The 26,015-nt window shown below is 37.9% G+C and overlaps 1 protein-coding gene and 1 long non-coding RNA gene across 5 annotated transcripts in view; both read left to right on the forward strand.

Annotated features, from left to right (window-relative positions):
- Window positions 1-9,347, forward strand: part of LOC135204760 (uncharacterized) — a 270,567-nt gene extending 261,220 nt beyond the window's left edge. For all 4 annotated transcript variants that reach the window (XR_010312336.1, XR_010312337.1, XR_010312334.1 and 1 more), the window contains exons 10-11: window positions 8,749-8,848; window positions 9,149-9,347. This is a non-coding gene — a long non-coding RNA (uncharacterized LOC135204760). The remainder of the gene's footprint in view (window positions 1-8,748; window positions 8,849-9,148) is intronic.
- Window positions 9,348-25,870: 16,523 nt separating this feature from the next.
- Window positions 25,871-26,015, forward strand: part of LOC135204761 (zinc finger protein OZF-like) — a 66,183-nt gene continuing 66,038 nt past the window's right edge. Inside the window, exon 1 of the mRNA XM_064234920.1 lies at window positions 25,871-26,001. The gene's annotated coding sequence lies outside the window, so the exon portion shown is untranslated. The remainder of the gene's footprint in view (window positions 26,002-26,015) is intronic.

The following is a 26,015-nucleotide window of genomic DNA, read 5'->3' on the forward strand; positions in this document are numbered from 1 at the left end:
CTCTTCTGCAGTGTGGCATTATATACCCAAACTGCACGTCCTACATACATATCCAATCCTTCGTCGCTCTTACTCATCATTCGCAAAATCTTCAGTCATCGTCCTAACAGTCCTTTCAGCCAACCCATTCGCACTGGGCATATACGGAGTAGAATACACATGCACAATACACATTCCTTCAACAATTCTTCAAATTCCCATCCCACAAACTCAGGTCCATTATCACTCAACATTTTTGCCGGCTTACACACACACATGGGCAACATCACTTGACCCACCATTCGTGCAACAGTTTCACTCCTCTTATCTTTGATGGGAACCACATAAGCAAATACTCATGTGATCCACCATCACAATCATCCCCACGTGTCCTCTCGCAGTCCTGGGCAAAGAAACACAATCAATCACAAGCATTTCAAACGGCTCTTTCATCTGCAATCGCAACACAGGTGGACTTGCATGCACACTCTGATACTTTCCCCTCTGACAGTCTTCACACGTGACAGCCACATCCACACAAATCTTACTCACCCAGGAGCATACAATCTCTCTCTCATGCATTCCCACAACTTATTTTTTCCCATATGCCCAAACCGATCATGCACCAACAAACACATACTCACAGCTGACTCAACAGAAAACACTGGCACATACACTTCCTTGTCATACACCCCTTCCTCCGATGCAAAAAGTACACTATGTTTTTGCACACCACAAAACTTTTAGCAACCCTCTTATATACATCCAACTCACATGGCCAGTCTTCCACACGCACTCCTCCCAAAAACACTTGTCGCAACACACTTATCTCCAGGCACTTATTTTGCATTTCCTCAATTCTCTTCCTCACTCAACCGATCATTCTCACTCCTAGCAATATCAATCATACCCACAAAGTTTGCTACAAACACATTACCATCTTGAATCCTAGCTACTTGCCTGCCCCCCTTTCTAAGAATTCCATTTCCTACATCTACGTCTATATCGTGGATCCTCAAAAAATCTATCCCTAATAAAAAACAAGATGGCATATCATTTTCTCCTATAACTATAAAGTTATGCATTACCTCAAGATCTCCCAACCTAACTTTAACCGTACCTCTTCCCATACTAAAACACTTCCTTGTCCTAACCCATGTATTCTCACACTTGTAGACTGCCTTTTTCACTTCCCAATCACATCTCTCAAGTTCACTCACCACTGACCCACTCACCAAGGAAACTTGTGCCCCCTGTGTCAACCAAACTACAATACTCACTATTCATTTACTTGGACAAAAAACGTCACCATTTTCCCTCGGTGCCCATGCATACACACATTCACTACCACGTTCACCTTGGTTATCCACATCACAATCCTCCTCATCACATTCATCCTCAAGCTAACTCCCCATTTCCACAAATTCTGACTCAGATCCCCTTCACAGTCCCTTTTTTGTTTTAACCAACCAATTACAACCACGTTCCCCGCACTGAATCATCAAAACCCCACGTTCATTACCAGTACTCACCCTTCCTCGATATTCAAACCGGTCTGTCCCATCCAAAATACAACAACACTTTATTCCAAACAACTCAGCTACTGCTGACAACAATTCATACAACACTTCTCCCTGCCCACCTTGTTCCTCCGCACATGCCACTTCCTTCTGCACATCACTCATCAACTTCACTCGCAAATCACTTTACACTACCGGTACCCTCTTCAACCAGACCCTTACCTTCCAAGTTTTTCAATGCTGAAAACAAACATTCACACATTCTGTCATTCCCTTCAAACCTCTCTTTTACAACCAACCCCTCAGGTACCATATTCGGATCCCAGTCACTTTTCACAACACCACTGTCCTTACCATGCATCCTAGACATCGTATCAGCAATCAACATTTTTACTCCCCGGCACATATTCTAAGCTAAAAATCAAACTCACTCAACTCCTCAATTGTTCTCGCAATCCTAGCATTCACTTTCCTTCTTGATCATATAAACTAACGGCCGATGATCTGTCCTTATGACAAATTTTACCCCATACAAAAACACTTTCAACGCTTTCACACAAAACCTTATTGCTGCAAGCTCCTTCTCAACCACCAAATACTTAAGCTCTGCTTTATTAAAAGCTTTACTCACATACGCAATCACTCTCAATTGGTCCCTCCCCATTTTCACCTCTTGCATCTGCACCAAGATCCTCCCATACTAAACTACTAGCATCAGCATACAACTCAAGCTTACTGGCATCCTCACTGTAGTCCGGAAAAGCCAAGGTGACGTCCCTAGCAGCCTCCTCTTTCAATCTCTCAAATGCTCCCACCATTCGCTCATCCCACTCAGCTTAGTACAATTTTTAATTTCCGGTTCCATCAATTCAGTCAACGGCTTCCCTATACCCAGAACAATCCCTAACGAACTTCCTCCCGAACTCAATCAAACCCAAAAAACCCTTTAACTCCCGCACGGTCCGGGGACGTGGAAACTCCTTTACTTTTTCCACCAAACTTTTCACTCTTCCTTACACCACTCGCACTCACCTTATGACCAAGAAATTCCACTTCCCCAGCCAACCACGTACACTTCTCCAGCTTCACTTTCACTCCAACCTCTTCCAAAACCGTTCTAACACCTTCTCAAGCAGTTCCACATTTCCTCCTCAACAGTCTCACTTGCAATCAAAACATCCATCTATTAAAACACAGTCACCTTCCCTTCTATCAAAAACCAGCCAAAAACACCATTTCATCGCCCTCTGGAGGCAGCAGGCGCATTAGCCAATCCAAAGCTTAACCTCTTGAATGATAGTGGCAGCTACCACTCGAAAAAGCCGTAACATGCCTGCTCCCTTCTCAAGAGGCATCTGGTAATAGCCCCTTCCCCTTACCCAAATCCAATTTTGTGAACACTCTCATCCCATGCATCTTTATACACACAATCAGACACCACATTCATCGGGAATCGCTCCTTCACAGTCACTTCATTCACCTTCCTGTAATCAAACACACATCCTCAAACTCCCATCTGTCTTGCGTACTGGGACTATGGGACTATTCCAAGCACTCTCGCTCCTCTCGATCACTCCCACTCTCTCAAGTTCCTCACACTGTTCCTCAATCTCTCGGGGGCAATAGGCGCAGAAAAGTGTCGGAGGACGCTGATATATGGGGTATCGTCCAATTCAAAAAACTATCTTGAACTCGGGGAGCTTAGATCCCCTGAAATCCTCATCACCCCGACTCAACGCACCCCGCCTATCCCACAACATCTGCATCAACCGCTCCCTCTCGTCATCACCAACATTTTTCATCCACCCCAATTCTTTCTCTCACTCATCATTACTTCCACTCATCACTTTTCTTTCATGCTACCTGTCATCACCTGCCCCCCCCGCACCCCCTAACATATCTTTCGTCTCGTCCACATCCACCAACGTATACAACAACCCCACACAATACCCACGTACACCCCCGCACTCGCTTTTTTCCTAAACATCGGCAAGAGGCCACAAAAAAAAACAACCGAGGATTCTCCATATCCATCCCACGTCACATAACACTCGCTTTTTCCTACACTCGGCATGAGGCCACAAAAACCCGAGGATTATCCATCCAAAATCCCGTCGTACACATGACACTCCGCTCTTACAACTTGTTCGCATCCACACCCTCAACCACATAGCACACTTGTCACCTTTGACAATCCCAAGACTATCGGCCACGCAACTTTCACACTAACAACTTCTCCAAACTTCTCGCGGCACTTTTACACTCTTTCGCAACCAACGGCACTCCCTTCCATATTTTACTGCTTACTCCTCCATCCCCATCCAAGTACAACTCTCCATGTACATTCCCCTTCCTATGCAACTCAATCATATTCCTGCTCGGATGGACCACCATCCCACACTTCTTCAGGAACCTGTATCCTAACAACATATCATACTTATCACTCCTTCCTCGATCACACAAAAAGTCACCTTCATCCATCACTACCCCTTCGATTTCTACATTTTCACGCAACATTCCCACCACAGGCATACCCAAATTTCCTATTCCTCGTACCTCCCCTTTACATTTCCTAATTCACACTCATCAGCAACTGTCACATCCATTCTTAAAAAGAACACTGACACTGCACCCAGTATCAATCAAAGCAACCAAAACACACACCCCTTTGCACCTCACTTTTACACTCATACATTCATGAGCTCTTCCTCCAAACCCTTTTTTCATGCAACAATCCTTCACGCACATGCATCACTCTTACTGACCGACACCAGAGGACCCACCCAAACTGAATCCCCTTTGTACCTAGTTTCCCGAACTCCCAACCTGACTCATCCTCTTTCGCCTACACACACTCGCCACATGACCTTCCATTCCACATTCAACACATTTTGCCCGCTGTTCCTTACACATCCTAGCATAATGCCCATTCTTCCGCAATTACACCGAAACAACCTCAGTCACACGAGTACCTCGACATCCACTTGCTATATGCCCTACTTGCCCACACCTGTAACACTTAACATCCTATCTTCTTACACTCGCTCACCAAATGCCCGTTTGTTTTCCCACACCCGAAGCAAGCTCCCAACGCCCACCGACATTCATTCTTCCTGTGCCCTAGCTTTCCACATCTGTAACATTGCTGCTCTCGTTCACGACTAACCGACCCTAATCTTCCAACGCTTGCACTCCGATCTCTCCTAGGGCTAACCATACTTACGTTACTGCTCTAACGCTCCTATCAACCAGTCGCTCTGCCATTCGCCTTGGCCCTTCCAAAACTGCCTCCCTAAGCTCTTAAACTCTGGTATAAACATCAGCCACTTCAGGTCCTAATACTAACACTTCTACTCTCTTTCATACACCTATCCAACTCATAATCCTCTATTCATTGTTTCCAAAATGTCGTTCCACGACAACCTTTCATTCGTCCATCGCATTTTCTCCTTACGTTTCAGATTTACAAACTCATCACACTCTCAGGCACAGTCGCCAACAACTTCCTCACTAACTCTTTACACTCATTTATCCCTTCGTCCCCAAACTTTTTCCTGGCCAATGTTTCCAACCTGCACACTACATCGACAACGACTCACCAACATTCATTCTTGCCTCATCAAAACCATGTTTTCTCCTATATCTAACACTACTCCTTATCCTCTTCGCCTGTTCCACAATCCTGGCTTTCACACTCTCATACGGCACATTCCCCTACACTCATCATTACCCCATACATATTTCAACAAAAATCCCGTCAAAAAGCCACCCAACTCTCTTGCCCAGACTCTCTTATTATCCCCATACTTTGCCTCACAATACCTCTCATATTCCTTAAAAAAACCCCTCTATGTCCCTACTACCATATTCCTCGTATTGTGACATCTAGGTATCTCTCTCATATATACAGCCTTTCGTACTTCCCGCTCACTCTCACTTTCGCTACTACCATTCTGACCCTCTTAACCTCGTCCGGAATATAGGGAATCAACTTCCATGCTAACATCCATGCTCCTGATTACGCTCTTCTTACCCTTCTTCTCTACCCACCTGTTTCCACTCACCGCTATCCAAATCACTCTCAGCCCTTTCCCCAATGTATTCATTCCTAGTCTCATCCTGTCCATCACCCTTACTAACCCTTCTTTCCCTTAATCGTCTTCTTTTCCTCAGCCCCCTTCTTATTCTTGTCCTCAGGCTTATCCTTATCCTGTCTCTTTCCCATTCTTGCCCTTTACCTACCACAAACAAGTCACCTTCGTCACTCGTAGTTTCATCCCCTCGCTCTTCCACTGTCTTTACCACTTCTGGCCTATCACAAGACAGTAGGCCTACCCCCTACAGCTCCTCTCCCATGAACCCCTTCATCATCTCCTGCCACTGCATTCATCATCCCTAAGAATTTTTCATCCATTTTCTCAACCATTCTCTCTTCTGCTCCTTTCACTTCTTCTTTCATTTCCACTTTTGCACTCCTTAGCATTCCTCTCATTTCCTCTAACTCGCTCTTCAGCTCCTCACACTCTACCCTTAACCTCTCATTATCCACTTCTAATTGTCTCTTATCCCTCTCCACCTCAATCCTCCCTTCAGCCTTTCCACCTCACTCAATCCTTCATCTCAAACCTTTCTCACACACTCATACACACTAGCCTAGACCAATTGTCCTGCAGCTGCCACACCAGCAGTCCCTGTTCGGGCGCCAAAAAAATAATGTGGCGGGATCACAAAAAACAAGTAACCTCCCCACATAAACTTAACCTGTCTGGCTATCAACCCACCCTCAATCACACTTTCCACTTAACACTAAAAAACACAGCAGGACAATTGCCCCAATACCTACATACCGAACACAAAAAACACAGGTACTCACCGCTGGCTTCTGATACCTAGGACTAGGCTGTGCTGTCGTCCACTGGATATAGGCTATAGGGTAGCCAACACACAACCACCGCCGACAACCAAACACAAATCAACCACCCGGGACCCACAACCCACAACTCAATAACCCCCAACGACTAAATGCAGATGAACACCAACCGCCTGAAAAAACACGACAACCACACGACTTACAGCAGTAACAACAACCCGCCAAAACCAACCCTGCCCCAACCACCACTAACAGACACCGAAATGCACCACCAACCTTCTTAACCTCACCACAACCAGGACAGACACACGCACAACAACTTCACAACCCCAAAATCTATCAAATACACCCAAACAACGACACACCAAAGGAAAACTGCTGCCAAAACCAACACTGACTTGACCAGACGCCTCACTGTTTACAACTCTCGTAACAGACTTCCATTGACTACCTACAGAGCGCTACAACAGACATGCTTCCGACCGCCATCTAAAACGCACTCCCTTCATTCTTCCACCAATCTCTCTCTCTCTCTCTCTCTCTCTCTCTCACACAACCTCTGTAGATGTTGTCAAATATAAACTAAATTACTCCTCCATAACTTCTCAACTGTTGAAATGAGAAAATTTCCTAATCAACTAAACTAAGTAGTATTGTCTCATAAGCCTGTGATGCAATCTTCCATGTTGCTTTCTGTAGCAGTTTCTCGTTGGACAAGTGGTTAACGTGCTCGCCTACTGACTCGGTAGTCTGAAGTTTGCTTTCCCGATCTGCCAATTTGGAATCAGAGAAACTTATTTCTGTTGATTAGAAATTCATTTCTCGATATGATGTGGTTTGGATTGGTTCCTAGCTGTTAATCAGCTCAGTGGTCTGGTTAAACTAAGATATACTTAACTTTTAACTTTCTGTAGTTCTTCTCTCTGCTCTTATCAGCCTCCTTGGTCTCAAGTGACGCTTAAAATATTATTATCTTGTTGCACTGATTCCAAATATCCTGATCAGTGACCTTGCTAAGGATACTGGTATCTGAAGCATGTTGAACAATTTGCATTATGGTCATATTGATATTGAAGTTTCAACTTCATTTCATGTCATAGCACTGTGGTGATAAGGAGTTGTATGGTCATTTTTATGGCAAAGGTACATAGTAGGCACTTTTAAGTTTCTGAATAAGCCCTTAATCCTTAGGCTAAAGCCAAGAGATAACTGTCTTCCAGTTCTAACATGAAATTTGACAAAGTGCATCACAGCTAACCTTCTCACCTTTTCTTAGAAGATTCTTTAATGTAGATTTATATACCTTTACTTACTATACAGATCAGTTTCCTGTAGATTGTAAAATAGAGGTTTGTGAAATTAAACCATAAAACACGTGTGAAAAATGACATTTTTTCCAACTTATAGGCTGATTATAATACTATTGGACTCATCGAAAAAGCTAACATCGAAGGCAGTGGCCAAGCCTTTAGTATTAACTGAAATGAAATTATGAAAGCCCTTCAGATAGAAGAAAAAATTTGTTCTACATGTTAGTGATTATAGGAATTCTCTATTCTTAGCGCTTGGTCATTATCTAAGAGGGCTTTAAAATATACCATGTTTGTAGGCTATGGACTTGCATATTCAAGGCCAGTGTGTGTTTGTGTGTATGAACTAAATGTCTTAAGTTTTCTGAAAAACATTAATCCTGCCTTTTTTCAAGACTGTTAACTTTAGGGGAGAAATTTATTAACACACTTCTAAATAAAATAATTCTGTATAGCCTTACCCATATTAGCTTGTGAAAGGCCAGTTACAAATTACATGTAACTGACTCCATAAACCACTTGTGGCTATTGTGTTTCCAAGTTACTATACCATGCCCTTATTCATACTTGTACATACAAAATCATTTTCTCTCTCAAAATTTTTTCCCTTGCTAAACCTTTGTCAGATATCTACTGAGATCCTAGAGGTACCTTAAACCCTTGGAATTTCATGGTTCTTATAACTTATCAAGCTGTTCGAGACCTCTTGAGTAGAAGCGCAGAATGAGGAGTTTTTATGTCATAGAGACATGCAAAATTTAAAATATTTTTAATGTTCCATCAAGACAAACCTATATATGTTACTGGGAGCAGCATTGTTTGAGCCCAAGTGATTGGGTTCTTCCTTGCAGTTGCTCCAGCTCACCAAAGTGCATGATAACTATGGTAACATCTTGTTTAATCGAGCTCCTTCAAGTAAGTAATACCGGAGGGGAAGAGTCAAGACAATTCTTGAAGTCTCAAGTTAGACCATTCTAGATAGCAGTATAGCATTTATGCTTGGAAAATAACAGTAATGTAGAAGATTATATATTCATGATTGAAAGTCGCGATGGTTTTTTTATTACAGGGTCCGTGAGAAAGATCATACTCATTTCTTCACCCATAAAATTACAAAGGAATGAAGACTACATTCCTCCAGAAGTTGTTCGAAGATAAGTGTTTTATAGGTAATGAAATCCTGAAATACTTATGACCATTTTCATAGTATTTAACCAAAGAGATATTTTTAGTCATGTTTAATTTTTGCAAAATGTTCCCATGTACCGTACATACTCTGCATCTTAAGAAAAATATTTATGGTGCACTTAAGAATAACTGTGAGAATTGCTTATAACCTGAAGAATACCATGCAGTACAATCAGCATCATGCTAAATAAGGTACCATAATAATTTTTGTTAATCTCTTTCATATTTAGATATAATCCTTAATCAGTACTGTGTATTAACTTGCAACTTGTTTTGAACAGGAACATTCATACAACACTACGAAGGAAGTAGAAAAGGCAAAGGTACAGAAAGATGCAGAGAAACTCCAGGCGCTTCGCAAAAAGCTACAGAACACCAAGCAAAGAGAAAAGACGGCTAAGAAAACACGCAGGACTCTAATTGAAGACATCAAGGAACGTAATCTGATAGACAGCAAACTGGAAGCTCAGTGAGGGTCTTACAAAGGTCTGTATGATAAACATATTATACTACAGTGTATAACTTTGGTCATTCTGTGAAAATAATATGAATAAGCAAGGCTTACAATCAACAGAGCAATGCCTATGTCACATTTACTTGTGGTGATGACAGGCCTGTTCTAGCATGTCCGGAATCTAACTTGTGCACTAGATATGTTAATGGCATGTCATCACTTTTTTATTGCCAACTTGACTACGTATATACTTAAAAAACCTTTTTTCATAATTTTTCTTATACACATACCATGTGATCTATTCAAGACAGCCAAAGTATACATCATGGAACTCAGCACATGGCATGCATGATTATTTCTATTGTATGAGATGTATGTGCTTCATTGGGTTCATTGGAAAGTGCTTTTCAAGAGCTTTTAACTGATGATGAATTTATTAGAATTTATATTAAAAAATCTGTAACAGTAGAGTAACAAAACAAGCCCAGGTAAACTGCATATCTGGATATCTTTATTTAAAACACTGCAGTGCCATATTTTCTACATGCGTAATTATATGGATTTAAAAGAGATTTTCAAGAGCTTTCCAATGAGCCTATATTCATTAAAATCGGTGGAAAAGTAAGGACGACAGAGTGAAAGGAGCGTCTGCAACAAGACTATGCTTTAATAGCTTAATTCAGCGTCTTCTCTACCTTTTCCTATGGCGCCGCGCAGTGACAATCAATGTTAATACATTTATATGCGCCTGTCCATTCCATGTATATAGTTCCATGTTACAGATATTTCCAAATACTGTGTCGTCATCCTGCTACTTCCTTACTAATCTGTTCCTTGACTGACTACAGTCGGTACACTATCTTCTGTTATCTGACTGATTCTCCTCCATCTCCATCTTTGTATCCCTTGACGATTTTACTTTTTTTTAAAGCCTTTAAACACCATATCTCTCAACTATTTTATTTCCCCATTTGTTATCAGATCTTTCCAGCACACTCTACCTATGAATCTTTGTAAAAATCCATCTCTCTTCTGCATAAAGAAGCATAAGACATGCAGTGAAGTCCTGGGTGTCTGATAATTCATTCCTGGTCTTGCCAGAAAACTTGGGTCGCATATAACAATACAATACAGTATACTACCCATTTTGTGCATAATGAACATGCACACAATAGATAATTGAGTTTACAAATGAGAGATATATAACTAATCATGGTTTTTCAAGTTGTGGAGGGAGAGAGAAAGTAGTGGAAGGCAGTAGAAAATGGAATGCTTAAATCTTTCAAAGTGCTGTAAACTATAGTCACCCACTGAGAACACACTGACTCGGCTCAGTTCAGTAACCAAGAGTTCTGTTTATACATACATGTATACATTAGTAGAAAGGACCGAGAATGAGAATATGTGGTTTAGTAAATTCCTCTCTCAAGTTTCTTACCTTTTATACACTGTAAACCCATCTTATTTGCTTTTTGAGGCCTGGAGAGTGTCTTGAATTGAAATGAAAGTCCTTTGTAGGAAGATACAGACCCTCTGGCGAGTCATGGAGAACTTTAGGGTAAGACTTGAAGAGGGAAGAGCACAATTCATTAAGAATATTCCTGGGTGGAGAACAGTAAAATCAGTGGTTGAGTCTGAATAGTTTGAGAGCAAAGCTCTGCAGAAGAATTCATTGCAAAGTTAGGGGCCAGAAGATACCTGCTCCATGAAATGATGCTTCCTAATAATATATCTTATTTGATACAGACTACACAGGTTATCAAGGTAGTTTACTTGTTTTGTCTTAATATTACCTCGGGCTGATCATCATTGCCTTCATTTTCCTCTCGTGTTGTTGACGACATGTTTACACACTTGGCAATTTCCTCAAACTATCAGCAGCAGCAGCTGATATCCAGGGGCATTCATACATGAAAAGTCTTTTAACCCTTAAACGCCGAAGCGGTAAAATAAAAATTGTCTCCCGTGTGCCGGAGGTGTTTCGGAGTGAGCGGGGAAGTGGAAGAAATATTTTTTTTTCAAAAAATCACAGCGCGCTCAGTTTTCAAGATTAAGAGTTCATTTTGTCTCCTTTTTTTGCCATTGCCTGAACGTTTAGTATGCAACCATCAGAAATGAAAAAAAATTATCATTCTATATATAAATAATGCGGAGATTATGATAGGCGAAAAAAAAACAAAATTCATATATAATTGTATTCAAAATCCCGCTTATGCACAAACGGTTAAAGGTAACGAAGTTAATTTTTTTTGTGTAATGTACACTAAATTGCAATCATTTTGGTATATAACACATTGTAAAACGATAAAATCAACACAGAGAAAATATTATCACAAAAATAATGCATGAATTCGTAAGTGCGCGGACGTAAAACAAATATTTTTTCAAAAATTCACCAATAAATCTAAATATTGTCCTAGAGACTTCCAATTTCTTTCCAAAATGAAGAAAAATAAAAAAATTGAATATTACTATACTGTAAGAGTATTAGCTTACAATTGCAGTTTTCGACCATATCTGACGAGTCAAAGTTGACCAAATGTCGAATTTTTTTATATATATTTTTTTATATGCAATTATTTGGGAAAATTAGAAAAGCTACAACCTTCAAATATTTTTCGTTTTATGTTTTACATGAAATTGCGCACATTTTCATATATAAAACTCTATGAAATGCCTAATATGGAAAACAGAGCAATATTCCAAGAATGGGACATACGCATTTCGGAGATTTGTGGCGGAGAATCCGCGCGCGGAGGAAGGAAAGTTTTTTTTTTTAAATTCACCATAAATCTAAATATTGTGCTAGAGACTTCGAATTTGTTTCAAGATTAAGATAAATGATTGAATATTACTAGACTGTAAGAGATTTAGCTTACAATTGCGTTTTTTCGACCATTTTGGTAGAGTCAAAGTGACCGCGAACGTGTTTTTTTTCTATTTATCGTGATTTATATGCAAATATTTCAAAAATGAGAAAAGCTACAACCTTCAATTATTTTTTGTTGTATTTTACATGAAATTGCGCACATTTTCATATATAAAACTTTATGTAACGGCTAATTTAAAATGGTGCAAACATTACCACAATCACACGTATGATTTTTTCGGAAGAGTTACCGCGCAGACGTAAAAAAGAAAATGTTATTTTTTTCATAAATTCACCATAAATCGAAATATTGTGCTAGAGACTTCCAATTTGTTGCAAATGAAGGTAAATGCTTGAATATTACTAGAATATAAGCTTTTAGCTTACAATTGCGTTTTTCGACCATTTCAGTAGAGTCAAAGTTGACTGAAGGTTGAAAAATTTGTCACATCATTTTTTATATGAAAATATTTCAAAATTGATAAAAGCTACAACCCATGGGTTGTTTTTGAGTTGTATTGTTGCATGAAATTAGCGCACATTTTCCTTATATATAAAACTTTATGTAACGGCTAATTTTAAAATGGTGCAAACATTACCACAATCGCATGTATGATTTTTTTCGGAAGAGTTACCCCGCGCGGACGTAAGGAAAAGGTTTTTTCATAAATTCACCATAAATCGAAATATTGTGCTAGAGACTTCCAATTAGTTGCAAAATGAAGGTAAATGATTGAATATTACTAAAATATAAGAGTTTTAGCTTACAATTGCGTTTTCGACTATTTCGGTAGAGTCAAAGTTGACCAAAGTTTGAAATTTTGGCATTTATTGTTATTTATGAAAATATCTCAAAACTGATAAAAGCTACAATCATGAGTATTTGTTTGTTTGTATTCTACATAAAAATGCGCACATTTTCATATATAATACTCCATGTAATGGCTAATTTAAAATGGTACAAAAATTATGTCAAAGTGACTAAATAATTTCAGAGATGTGTCACAGATACTTTTTAGTGCGTCAAGAAAGAAATTCGCGCTTGCGCGCGCCTGCGTAACGATTGTAAACAAAACACACCTTGATCCGTGAACTCCCAGCATCCCCCAAGGCGCGTGATTCAAGAGTTTTCGGCTGGTAGGCCTAAAAGCATTTTTTCCACGAATTTTTAAAAAAACTTTTGTATGTTGACGTAAATACGTCCAGTCGGCGTTTAAGGGTTGTTAGGGGGAAACATCACAACAGGCCAACCCTCATCACGGTAGACGGTCTTATTCACTCGATATTTAATTGGTGAAACATGAATACAATTGCAACTCTAAGCATACCATTTAAAAGACTGAAGTTTCGTCAACATATTGTGATATATGAAAGCCCCATACGAACTAAAATAAGCATGTGAGCTCTTCATAAAATATGTTTTTCAAGGCAGTTTTTAAATCCAATATGGCGGCTACGTTTTTCAAGGACGGTTCTCATCAGTGACGGCCACCATCTTTCCCCAGCCTTCCCAGCACTCATTTGAACAATGTTAGCGTATGTATGTAACGTTTATTGATCTTACTCAAGATTGCAGTTGTAATCAGCACAATAAAACAACATTTTGGTTGCCTATATTAGTGAAAGTATGAAACTTGTTATTCCCGGGGTGGGGTTATGGTTTGAACTGAATTCATTCTTACCTTGTAATCGGCGGTTTTTATCCTTACTGCCATCACAACTGAAACTCCACAGTGCTTATTTGATTGTTATTATACACATTTTGGTCTCAGTTCACTCCACATTGCACTTTAAAAAAAACCCGTTGCTGTTCCTGGTTTCTAAGCGCGCGCTGCCATAAACACAATTACAAACAGCAGACGACGACAGACGACGAAACTGCAAAGTTTTATTCCCTAAACTGTTTACTTTACTCGTTATTTTAGTTTAAATTTACATTGTTATTTAAAAATTTTGATTTAATTCATGTATATTATCCTTTTTTGCAACCAAATTACCCCGAAAAATTACAGATATTTCTAACGTAGATAAAATCAAATGTTTTCTAACGTTTTCGTACATCTGGCTGCCGAAAACCATAGAGGAACGAATACTGAAAAGTGCCATAGAGGAACGACTACGTTTTTTTTTTTTTTTTTTTTGTTTTTTTTTTGTTTTTGCTTTTTTGTTTTTGCTAGCACTTTTCATTGATTTCAGTCTTTATTAGTATTTGAATTTCTTAAATAATCGTATGCCAGAAATAAATGTAACCTTTAATGTTTGCATGCTTTAATGTTTGCATGCTAAGAATGGCAAAATCATCGTTTGCCACATTAGTGGAGGCTTCACACATACGCCGTTCCACCATTATCCTGTTAAGCGTCCGCCCCTGATGAGCTCGCTGCTAACGTACCGTCACGCTTTTTTTGTAATCAGCGATCATAGCACTGATGATAGTTTTTCAAAGTTAATATTGATTTTATGCTTGTTATTCATACTGTAATTAACTGTAGGACGGAAATTCTCTCTCTCTCTCTCTCTCTCTCTCTCTATCTCTCTCTATCTCCTCTCTCTCTCTCTCTCTCTCGGAGTCCAGTCACTCGGCAAAGAAAAGTCATCTTCACTCCCGCAATTGGAAGAAAAGTTTGTATCATCCTGGAGGATCAGAACTAGAGCTCTCATCATCAAATAGGTTATCAATATCACACTCCTCATCTAGTATTTGATTGATCTCACCTAAAGAAATATGCTCCTCTTTGGGACATTCATTGTGAAAGACGCGAAATCCAATTTGTCTCGATAAACGCCCCGAAGCGTATTGAAAGAAAACCAACAGGGACAGGCAGTTTTCTAGCATAAGCGACCACCAGGAAAGAGTTGCCAGGCTGGAAATAAGTTTCCCATGTGCTGAGAGTGTTACCAAATGATGTTCGTACACTTTCTATACGAGTAAACGTATTATTACGGGCTGACGGCTTGACAAGCACAGTTAAAGTCTTGAACGTAATATTCCCGTTGAAGGCGCTACCGAGTAGATCGCGGTAAACGTATTATTACGTGGGTGACGCTTAACAGGTTATAACTGTTTCCATGAATTCTAGTTGTCATAGTATGCAATAATGATAAAATGGCTTTAATTATTTATGTATATATACTTCCAATACATAGCCTAATTTCACCAATTTCAACGTTTTGTGTGTAGTCTTATACCCAGTTTGGAGGGTCAACACATACGAATGGCAACAGAGAGAGAGAGAGAGAGAGAGAGAGAAAGGAAGGCGGAGGAACGAAGAAGAAAAGGGATGGCGGTGGAGGGGGGGGGGGGGGGGGAGGGGGGGGGGGGTTGGGGAGAGGGTAGGTGGAGCTTTATACGCGTGTTCGTATCCATTTCTGCATATGGAGTTTTTGTCTCTTGGTACAAGGACAAGTGTCGTTATTCTTTACGATTAGTGATTCACGATACCCTTATAAATTACGGCACTGGGTGTAATGCACTATAGCAAAACTCGTTCTGTTAAGAGTGTTCGTTACAGAAATAGGTATTGCCCAAAAACCTGCTTGCACTGTCTCTGAAACCCATAGTAGACATGCTGCTTAGTTGTCAATCAAGTTTTTATAACCAAGTATTTTTTACAAGCTAGCTATTGAATAAATTTGTATTTTTCTCAGTCAAAACATATGCCCCTCAATGCTAACTTTCCTCTTTTAACGACTTTCTGGTCATTGCAAATTCGGCCCCATAATTTCTTATGGTGCGAAAACAGACAAGAGGCCCATGGACCGAAAAAACGATTTGCGTCACATCGACGGCGATAATCCAGCAGTAAACATCTTCATATATCCAAAAAAGTAAATAATAAAGATATATATGCGCATTACGATTATAACAATTACATGTATAGCTGATAACAATCTGCATGAATAACTGGTAAACTGTTCTGCAATGACAGTTGAGTATAGCAATTATTTACAATAGGTACGAAAGTCAAGATGTCGTGACGTCATAATACAGAACTTGAAAGAACGTTCTAATTCAGAAAAATAATTACTTAAATTTGAGTCAGAGTCGAGTTACTTTTTCAATAACGAATATTTTCAAATTAATCATCATAAATATGTAAAATATTGACGTTTTACTACTTATTTAAAAATTAGCCAAGAGCACGCTTCTCGTCATCTTCTACCCCAACAGCTGTTTACGCCTGGCTTGTTGTTGATGAGAAATCGTGTTTCGATTGTTGTGATAAAAGTGCTCCAGCGTCTGTGGGTACAAGTGGTGTGCGGATTTATCACAGGAAATGGTTAGTTTATTGACACAAGCTACTCCGTAAACATCGAGATGGCGTCAATCTTCTAAATACCTCGAGTTGTAAGTAAAAATGTTGAACGCGTTTTGGTGAGATTTGCACTACGTTTGAGACCGTTTTCAGTACCCTCTGTTTAATCTTAAAATTTGGCCTTAATTTCTAACTTTGGTAGAAAAAATACTTACTTCGAAAGGAGAGTAGAGGTCTTTAGCTCCGTTTCTCACCAACAACAAGTCGCGACTGATGCCCATCTCGGGTGTCAGGACGCGTTATAATGTACTTTTTCGGAGGGTGGCTTGCATTGATGGTAGGTGGCCTGCTTGGCCTGCTGTGATGATCTACCCTAGCCTAAACTTGATATCAGCCTGTGACTAAATCATTGAGATATCATAAAATATAACTCGTTTCCTTTAGACAGTCTCAGGTTGAGACCCCATAGAAGGCTACGGTCTATAGGTTAACCTAGGAGTACCATAGGGCTAACTAGAGGTTAATTATATAATCTATAAACATCTATAACTCACATTATTACAGGAATCATCGGTTATCCTTGTAATTTACCTATTATTACGATTAATTAAGAATTGTCTAGATTATGAAGACGGCAATTGTTATAGAAAAAGACGTTTGAACTTTGAATAAAGTTACGTTACTAAGGCAGCCAATGGCGTGCTGACTGTGTTGACATTATGGGCGTCTTCTCTTTGATAGTATTTATGTTTGATGTTCTGGTTTAGAAGTAGTTTCGGTTGTTTTCATTCCTTCTAATAAGTCAATTGGTGGACACTTGTAAGCAATCAGTGGGAATATAATTAAAAATCCATGTAATTTACTAATAAACTAAATAATATAATGGTAATTATTAGGCCAAATAATGGATTCCGGTAATGGCGGTTTGTTTACGTTTTGGGCGTCGTCTCCTGAGGACTTCTCGTTCGTGGTTCCCGTTTGAATTTGATGTTTTGATTCAAACCTAATTGATGAAAAGGGAAAGTTGGATATAATCATTGGAGAAATAATTTAAAATATAGAAAATTTATCTCATTGAGAAATGATTAGGATAAGTGACGATAAGTACTCCGGCCGATGTAGTAGTAGTAGTAGTAGTAGTAGTAGTAGTAGTAAAAAGTTAAGTATATCTTAGTTTTACCAGACCACTGAGCTGATTAGCAGCTCTCCTAGGGCTGGCCCGAAGGATTAGATATTTTTACGTGGCTAGGAACCGATTGGTCACCTAGCAACGGGACCTACAGCTTATTGTGGGATCCGAACCACACTAAATCGAGAAATGAATTTCTATCACCAGAAATAAATCCTCTAATTCCGCGTTGGCCGAGCCGGGAATCGAACTTCGGACCACCGAATTGGCAGCCAAGCGCGAAAACCACTCGTCCAGCGAGGAACTAAGTAGTAGTAGTAGTAGTAGTAGTAGTAGTAGTAGTAGTAGTAGTAGTAGTGTATGTGGACTTTACTTAAGAAACGGATTTTCTGCTTGTTTTAATTCCACCTTTGTTTACGTTTAAGTTATTTTTCTTTATGCAATAGTACCATAATTCTTTCAGACATTCTTTCCTATTTTCAACCTCCCTCTCAGCAGATCTGCAAAGAAGAGTATGTTAGCTATCAGTGCCTTTTTATTTTCCTGATATGGCTGCTGCACAAAACTATGGCTACCTATTTCTAATCTCTTATTATGCTGGGTAGTAGAGTAAGAAATATGCTAGATTTTTATTTTTTTTTTTTTTCCTCACCCAGCAAAAAACATTTGATGCCATTTTTCCCCTTTTATTCTATTTCTATTATTTAATCCTAGTGTGCCTGTAGTCAGTTTTGTTTTTTCAGTGTTGTCATACCAGATTTCTTCTCTTATCTTTTTGTAATAGTATTTTCTGTAGACTCTTAATGTTGTCTCGTCATTCACTTCTCTCTCTCTGCCATGCATTTCTGCCCCAGTTGTTTATCATTTCTTTGGGCTGTTTACCTTTAACCGCTTAAATTTTACTCAAGTTTATGTTTAATTCTCTCATATATTCTTTTACTTGCATTTTCCAGGGGTTTTTCTTGTTTTCTTACTGATCCATGGTTATCTCATTTAGGGGCCTGTTTCCATCACTCTAAAGTGTACTTTTCAGATAGAATAGTTTATTCTTCATATAATATATCTCTTGAGTGGCAGGAATGATGAAAGAAAGGAAAAGGCCCCTATTTCAGATCTTGACGCATATCTTGGTGCTTTCAGAATTGTTCTGTTTAGTACTTGATTGCCTACTTTTTGTAATTCATTGATGGTTTTCTTCTACTAGAGTTTCATGACTTCCATGGCATTCAAGAAAGGATGGCATTGATCGCTAATCTTCTCCAATACAGCTTTCCTATTTTCAACCTATTACAGATTTTACTGATGATTGCATTAGCCACATTTGGCCCTTTTTGTGGCTTTGCTTTCAATTTTGGTTTCCCTTTTTATTTTTATCTGTTTCTCTGAAAGCATAGCCCCTCCATAATGTTGATTGTTACTTTTAGGTATCTAATCTACTTAACTAGTTTCATTTCTTCTAAGTGCTCCATATTTTCACCATCATAGATACTATACCAGTCGTTATATATTAATATGTTACTCTTGTCCTTGTTTATGTTTAGGCCACATTCACTCGCTATTTCCATAAGGGATTTTATTTCTTTTGTTATTTCATGAAGTGTGTGTCCTAGTGTTAATCCATCATCTATATATAACTAGTTGCCTACAATCCTTTATAACTTCATTTCTAAAACCTTCTGTTGTATTTTCTAGTTTTTCTATATTCAGGTATGTTATTACTAAGAAAGAATATGGTTGACCCATTGCATCCCTGTCATATTCCATTAGTTACATTTAGCTCTATTTGTTCTATATTGTTAAGGCATAGTCTTGTTACATCATTTATATACATCTTTGCAACTGCATTTATTACTTCTGCATGCAGCCTATATTTCATCATGATCTCTATGAGCATTTTTCTATTAACTGAGCCAAATGCTTTTTGGAAGTCTATTGATACTACAAATAATGGGTCCTTTCTTCTGTAAGTCTCTTGTATGCAGTATTGTAATATATATAAATGATCAAGTCCTCTCCTTTGTTACAGTTACAAGCCTGATTGCAGTTCATTCATCTTTCCTATATTTCTAATATGCATTTCTATTTTGGTTTTCAGGATCCCCATGAAAATTTTATATGATGCATTTGTTAGAGCAATTGGCCTTAGATCTATGACTGTGTGGTTTCGTTTTTTGGGCGTAAGTGTTGTTTTTTACTTAAACCAGCTTCTCTGCGTTTTCCTGCCCTTCAGTATACTGTTTAAACATTCTGCCAATTCTTTTTGAAGGTTGTTACTTTGTAAGAGTAGTTTGAACAAAACTGGCTTAATTCCATCTGGCCCTGGTGCTTTATTTGCCTTCATTTTCTCAAGTTTATTTTTTACATCTTCTTCTGTTATGTTGATTTCTTCCATGGGTTTAATTTCTCTCTCTGTTAGGTCATACACTCCATGCATGTGTTCTCTTAAAAATATATGGTATTTCATCTGCTGTCCTAATCTTTTCACCATTTTTCCATGTCATGTTTATATTGTTCTTTCTTGCTTTCACTCCATATCTCTCCTATTTTGTTTTCTTTTTGGTATATTGTTTCTCAGAATTTTACCTGCTCTTTCCCTAGGGTTTCTCCCTTCCTCTCTTGCTTATTTTCGTCGAATATCCTTATCCATTCTTTTTTTGAGGTGATCTTTCCTCTCATCATGTCTATATATTCCCAGATTTTCCTTTATCTGTATATATCATTCATTATCTCATTGCTAACCCTTTCTTCATATTCTTTCCTTATCATTATCGGTACTTTTTGTTTTTGTTTATGATATGCTTCTTCATAGTGTCTCTTTTCTTTTAATCTTGTGGCTTTCCTCTTTAGATTGTTATATATCCTTCTTTGGCTTATTTCTTTCTTTATTTCTTTGGTGACCCATACTGGTTCTATTTCTTCTTGCTTTCCTTTCTTTAACCTTCTTTTGATTATCTTCTCTAGGTTATTTGCTTTGGCTTCGCTCATTGTTTCCTCCATCTGGGTTACATCTCCTTTTCTGTCTTGTTGGCTTACTTTACATTCTATATATTCAAGGTATTTTCTGGTGGACTCTTTCTGTAATTTTCAGATATTTGATTTCTTTTCTATCATTTCTGAATGTCTTCTTTACTTTAGCGTTCATTCTAAATTGGACCTTTAGGAGGTGACGGTCTGATAAGTCATATTCATATTTTCCCTCATCTATCTCAATACATTCATAGTTTTTATACATATTTTGGTTGACTAGGGCAAAGTCTATAGTGCTGTTCTGATCTCCTTTACTCCAGGTTATCTCCCTTTGCAGCTGGGATCTCCATTTTATAGCGTTAGGTCGTATTTTTCCATTAGGTCCACAACGTATTTTCTATTTTGGTCAAGTTCTTGTGTCCCTATGAAACCTAAATGCCCATTGAAATCCCCAAGGACAATCACAGGCAGGTTTGTGTCTTCTCTAGTGCTACATGAAAGGCGCTTCTTATTCGTTCATTTCTTTCTTTATCACTAGTTGACATGTAGACTAGGATTAGCTTAAATCTTGCTGTTCTATAATTGCCCTCTACTATTAGAATGTCTTTGTGTTCTGACTTTTCTTTTTCCATCTGGGTCCCTCCTTTGGATCTATACATTATTAGTACACCTCCTCCTTTGGTGTCGTCTTCACCTCTCATTGAGTCTTTCATTCTGATACTTGTTGGAAATAGTAATTTTTGCTGTTTAAGGTGTGTTTCTGTGATGCACATTATTGTGTTTTCTTTTGTTAAGTCCACTAGCTCGATTAATTTTGCTTTTGTCAGCCATTGGGTGTTTTTATGAGCTTTATTTCTAGATTTCTTGATGCATCTTCTGTGTTGCTCACTATCTTTTCATTTTCTCTATGTACAAAATTGCTTCTACCATCTAACCATTTATCTATAATTTGCGAACAACCTGTGCTAACTTGCCGTATTAGGACGGGAATTGTGTGTTGGTTGGTTGGTTATGGGTCGAGGCAATGCCTTTACAACGGCGCCTCTTAATCTTAAGACTTATTTTTAATTGTTGAGCTCTTTTATTCTTTTTTCTCTTTTTTTCCACATCTTTTTTAAAGTCTCTTTCCTCATTTCATTATGTTCTTCTCTAAATAGGAATTTTCCAACAATATCGTTTTCATTCTCTTCATAAGGTTGCTGAAGGCCAATTGATCTTAGGTGTTCTTCTCTGTAAGCAAGACAACATAAAAGAAAATGAAAAATATCTTCCTCTGTATTAACACAAAAAGGACAACAGGTGTTCCGGTTCTGATGTCTCTTTGTTATATTTAAATGCAGTGAGTTGGTTCTGGCTCTAAAAGAAGTATCGAACCAAAAGTGTTGACGTAAATTTCTTCATCTTTTATTTCACTTTTCCACAATTTTTATATATATATTTATGGTCAATTTAGTTTTCCAAGTCTTCTTTCCACTTTACTGTGTCCCGATTCTGGCTTTGTCCTTAGTTTCTGTTTTTTGGACATTCCTTCCATTTTTCTTAAATAGATTTTAATTCCTCCATGTACTTTTCCACTGTTTTCCCCAATTTTCTTTCCTTTTCTTGCATATCTATAATTATTTTCTTCAGTAACTCTTTCCGTCCATTTATAGTATTATTTACATAACTTAGCTTTCCACTTATAATTCTGTTTATCATGGGAAGGAAATGATTCTATCCTCCCCCCATAATGTGGCTACTACGGTACTTCTACAAGCTCCTAAGTATTTTCCTTATAAACCCCATTGCCTCTATTCTTTGCAATTTTTCTATTTCTTTGATCTTGTTAAATTAACTACATTGGTCCCATATAAGATTGATGGTAGAGCTATATTCCAAGTATGTTTTACTTATAGTACTTTTTTACAGCTTTTCTCATCACTGAATACGTTAGGTTGGCTAAATTCTGTGCTTTGTCCATCATTTCCTTTTCTGTAGCTTAAACAGATTTTTAGTATTGTTTACCTTTATTCCTAAATATGTTATATTCTCCCGCACTTTTTTTTTTTTATATCCCCAATCTCTCCTGGTTTTTTCCTTCATATTGAAAATAATGATGCTGCTTTTCTCTTTATTTATATTTTTCTAGCCCACATTTGGTTTCCCATATCTGTTAAATCTTTATAGTTTTCCTTGCGTCTTCTATATTTTCCTGCTAATACTAACCCATCATCAGCAGATCCTGTCCCTTTCCTCCTCCATTTTTCTAATTATCAAATATGTCATCAATTTGAAAAAGTGATGTAACAAAACCTGAGCACTCTTGCCTAATTCCACTGGTAATTTCCATTTCCTGTTCATCTCCCTCCCCTAGGTCTATTAGTGTGCTATCCCCTTCGTATATATTAGCTACTGTCTCTATGATTTTGAATGTATTTTGAACTGTTTCATGACTTCGATCATAACTTCTCTTTTTACCGAGTCAAAGGTCTTTAACTGTAATCGATAGCTATTACTATTAGAGGTTTTCTATTCCTATAGCTCTCTTCTACACAATATTGTAGTGTAAGGATATTATCTTCAATCATACTCCCTCTTGTGAATCCTGCTTTGCATTCGTGATCTTCTTCATTCAGTCTGAGGTGTGCTTCTTATTTTTATCTTTTTAGCAGCATCATGAATACTTCTTTGTATGATATATTTAATAAAGCTATTGGCCTTAGATCCTTGGCCTTTGGTTTCCTTTTCTTTTCTATCATTTTCGTTCTCGATTTCTTCCAAGATTCAGGCCTTTCTTTGATTTCTAGCTCTTTGTTGTAGCATCTAACCAATACTTCTATACAGGTTTTGCTCTTCATTAATGCTTTGTAAAGCTCTGGTTTGATTCCATCTGTGCCTGCAGCTTTTTTTGCTTTGAGCTTACCTAGACAAGCTATGACTTTTCCTCGGTTATCAGAGTTTCCTGCATTGGTATTATCTTTCTTTTGCATTCCATCAATGGGTCCATGTGTTCTCTTAGTACTTTTGGGAATCTAGTCTCCAATTCTTATGGAATCATCTATTTCTGCCATTTCATTCTCATATTCCATTCCTTTTTCTCTTCCATTCCAGATTTCTTTCCCCTTTATTTTATTTTCGTGTTTACTGTATTGGTTCTCCAATAATTCACTAATTCGTCCTTTGTTTCAGCCTCATTTAGCTTTCTTCCCTCCCTGTTTCATTAATATAAATTTTATAACTTCTTTTCTTGTTTTTTTTTGCGTTGTTTTCTTAACCTTAACCAATAAAATTTCCCAAGACCTCTCTATTTTTGGTTCTTTTTATTTCTTGTGTTATTTTCTTTTCATAAATTGTTGTCTCTTCTTTTATTAATAGCTGCACTTTTTTTTCTTTTCTTCTCTAGACTTTCCTTTACGACATTGTCGCTCTCATTTCTTTTCTTCCTATTCAGCTCTTTCCTTTCCTTAATACTTCTTCTTATTTCTTCATTGAACCAGGGTTGCTCTTCTACTTTTTCCTCTACTAGCATCTTTCTCCTATATGTTCTCACTAGCTTGTCTTCTGCTACTTCTTTTATTGAGAAGTCCATATCTGTGATTCTGTCTATGTCTTTATCTATTAAGATCTCTTTTAGTATTTGAATAGTCATTTAGGCTACCTTCATCTGTTTTGAAGTATCTGACTTCCTCCCATTTAATGGCAATTAGGTTATGGTCAGAGATATAAAATTAATTTTTGTCTTCATCAATTACCATCTCCTCAAAATTTCCATAGAACTTCTCATTGACTAAAGCAAAATCTATTACACTTTTCATCTGCATCCTCTCCAATGTGTAGACTCCAGGGCATCTGTCATCTCCATTAAGTAGTATTAGCCTATGCTCATTCATCCATTCTAGTATTATTTCCCCGTTTCTGTCTGTATTCTGGTGGCCTAAGAAACCTACATGGCCATTAAGATGTCCTAATATTAATTATGATTCTTGGTCATTTATGTTTTTAATAATGTTTTCGTATTCCAGTTTTATTGCTTTATCTCTATTTTTATCCTCCTCTGTATTTCCTATTGATAAGTATAACAACAAAATATGATTAATATTATTGTATATTTTACATTTAACACACAATAAATCTTTGCTAATGGTCTCCACCGTGTTTATCTCTGTTATCACTGTTTCTATGTAGCATCATTAACCCTCCTCCTTTTTGTCTTTCATATCCCTCATATTTTCCATTTTATTTATATCTTTACTTAATGCTACTATGTCTAGTTTCTGATGAATTTCAGTTAAACAAAATATCTTATTAGCATTGTCTATAACACTTTCTATCTTCAGTAACTTCTGTTTAGTTAAACATTGTATATTTATCATCTTTGTAGGTGCGTTCGTGCATTTACACACGCACACAAACTTCTGCAGGTGAAAAGACAAATATTGTGAGATCGAGAGTTTTCAGTAATGAAATGCAGCTCCTTCCCAAGTCCTAAACAATCAAAGCCCCAGAAAAAGGCCTGGTAACGATCAGAAGCTGGATCACGACAGGAGAGAGAGAGAGAGAGAGAAATATGTGGAAACGACTCTCAGGAGGTCGAAGAAGAAGAAGAAGAAGAAGACCCTTGTTCTCATGACCATGTGCCATAAAAAGCACTGAAAAGGGAAATAAAGATAAGAATCAAATCAAGATGTCCAAGAGACTTTGAGAGGAAAGAGGAAAGAAATGAAGAAGCTGAGGTTCATAGATAACTTCGAGGAAAACAAGTACACAATTAAGGGAACTGGAAACAAAGGATGCGTGTATCATAATGAAAGCCAGACTGAATCTGTTGAACTTTAAGGGGCAAATTTAAGGACGAGGTCTGTGAAATAAGCAGAGGGAGGAGGACACCACCGAACATTTATTTATGTGTAAACCGTTACAAAAAACAGACCAGGATATAAATTTAGGGACACTGACATCCCCTAACAGAAAGCTGGGAGAATGTATAAGGATAGCCCTCAAAATTAAGAATGTTCTTAATCAACCTGGAAAGGGATGGATGTCAAAGCTAAGTAGCGAGAACGGCTCTGCCTCAGTTATAAAGAAGAAGAAATGAAAGGGAGTTGGGTTAAAAGTAAAGTAGAAATATTGTATTATATATAATTTAGAAATATCTGTAATTTTTCGTGGTTTATTTTGTGGCAAAAAAGGGAAAATATTCATGAATTAAAATACAAAATTTTGAAGTAACATAAATTTAAACTAAATAATGAGCAACGCAAACAATTAAGGAAATAAACAATGTAGTAGTGTGCCCACAACTGTGTTTGTGGATTGGGAGCTTAGGAGGAATCAGAACCGATAAAACAAGCAAGGGAGCCGTTTCAAAGACATTTGCCGCCTACTACTACTACTGATGCTACTCCATTCGACTGGTGACTTCTATTCAAACGTCTGATATTGAATGTTATTCTGTGAACACACAATTCCCGTTTATTATGGTGAGTTAGCACAA

Source organism: Macrobrachium nipponense, chromosome 47, assembly GCF_015104395.2.
Source record: "Macrobrachium nipponense isolate FS-2020 chromosome 47, ASM1510439v2, whole genome shotgun sequence".
NCBI classification, from domain to species: domain Eukaryota; kingdom Metazoa; phylum Arthropoda; class Malacostraca; order Decapoda; family Palaemonidae; genus Macrobrachium; species Macrobrachium nipponense.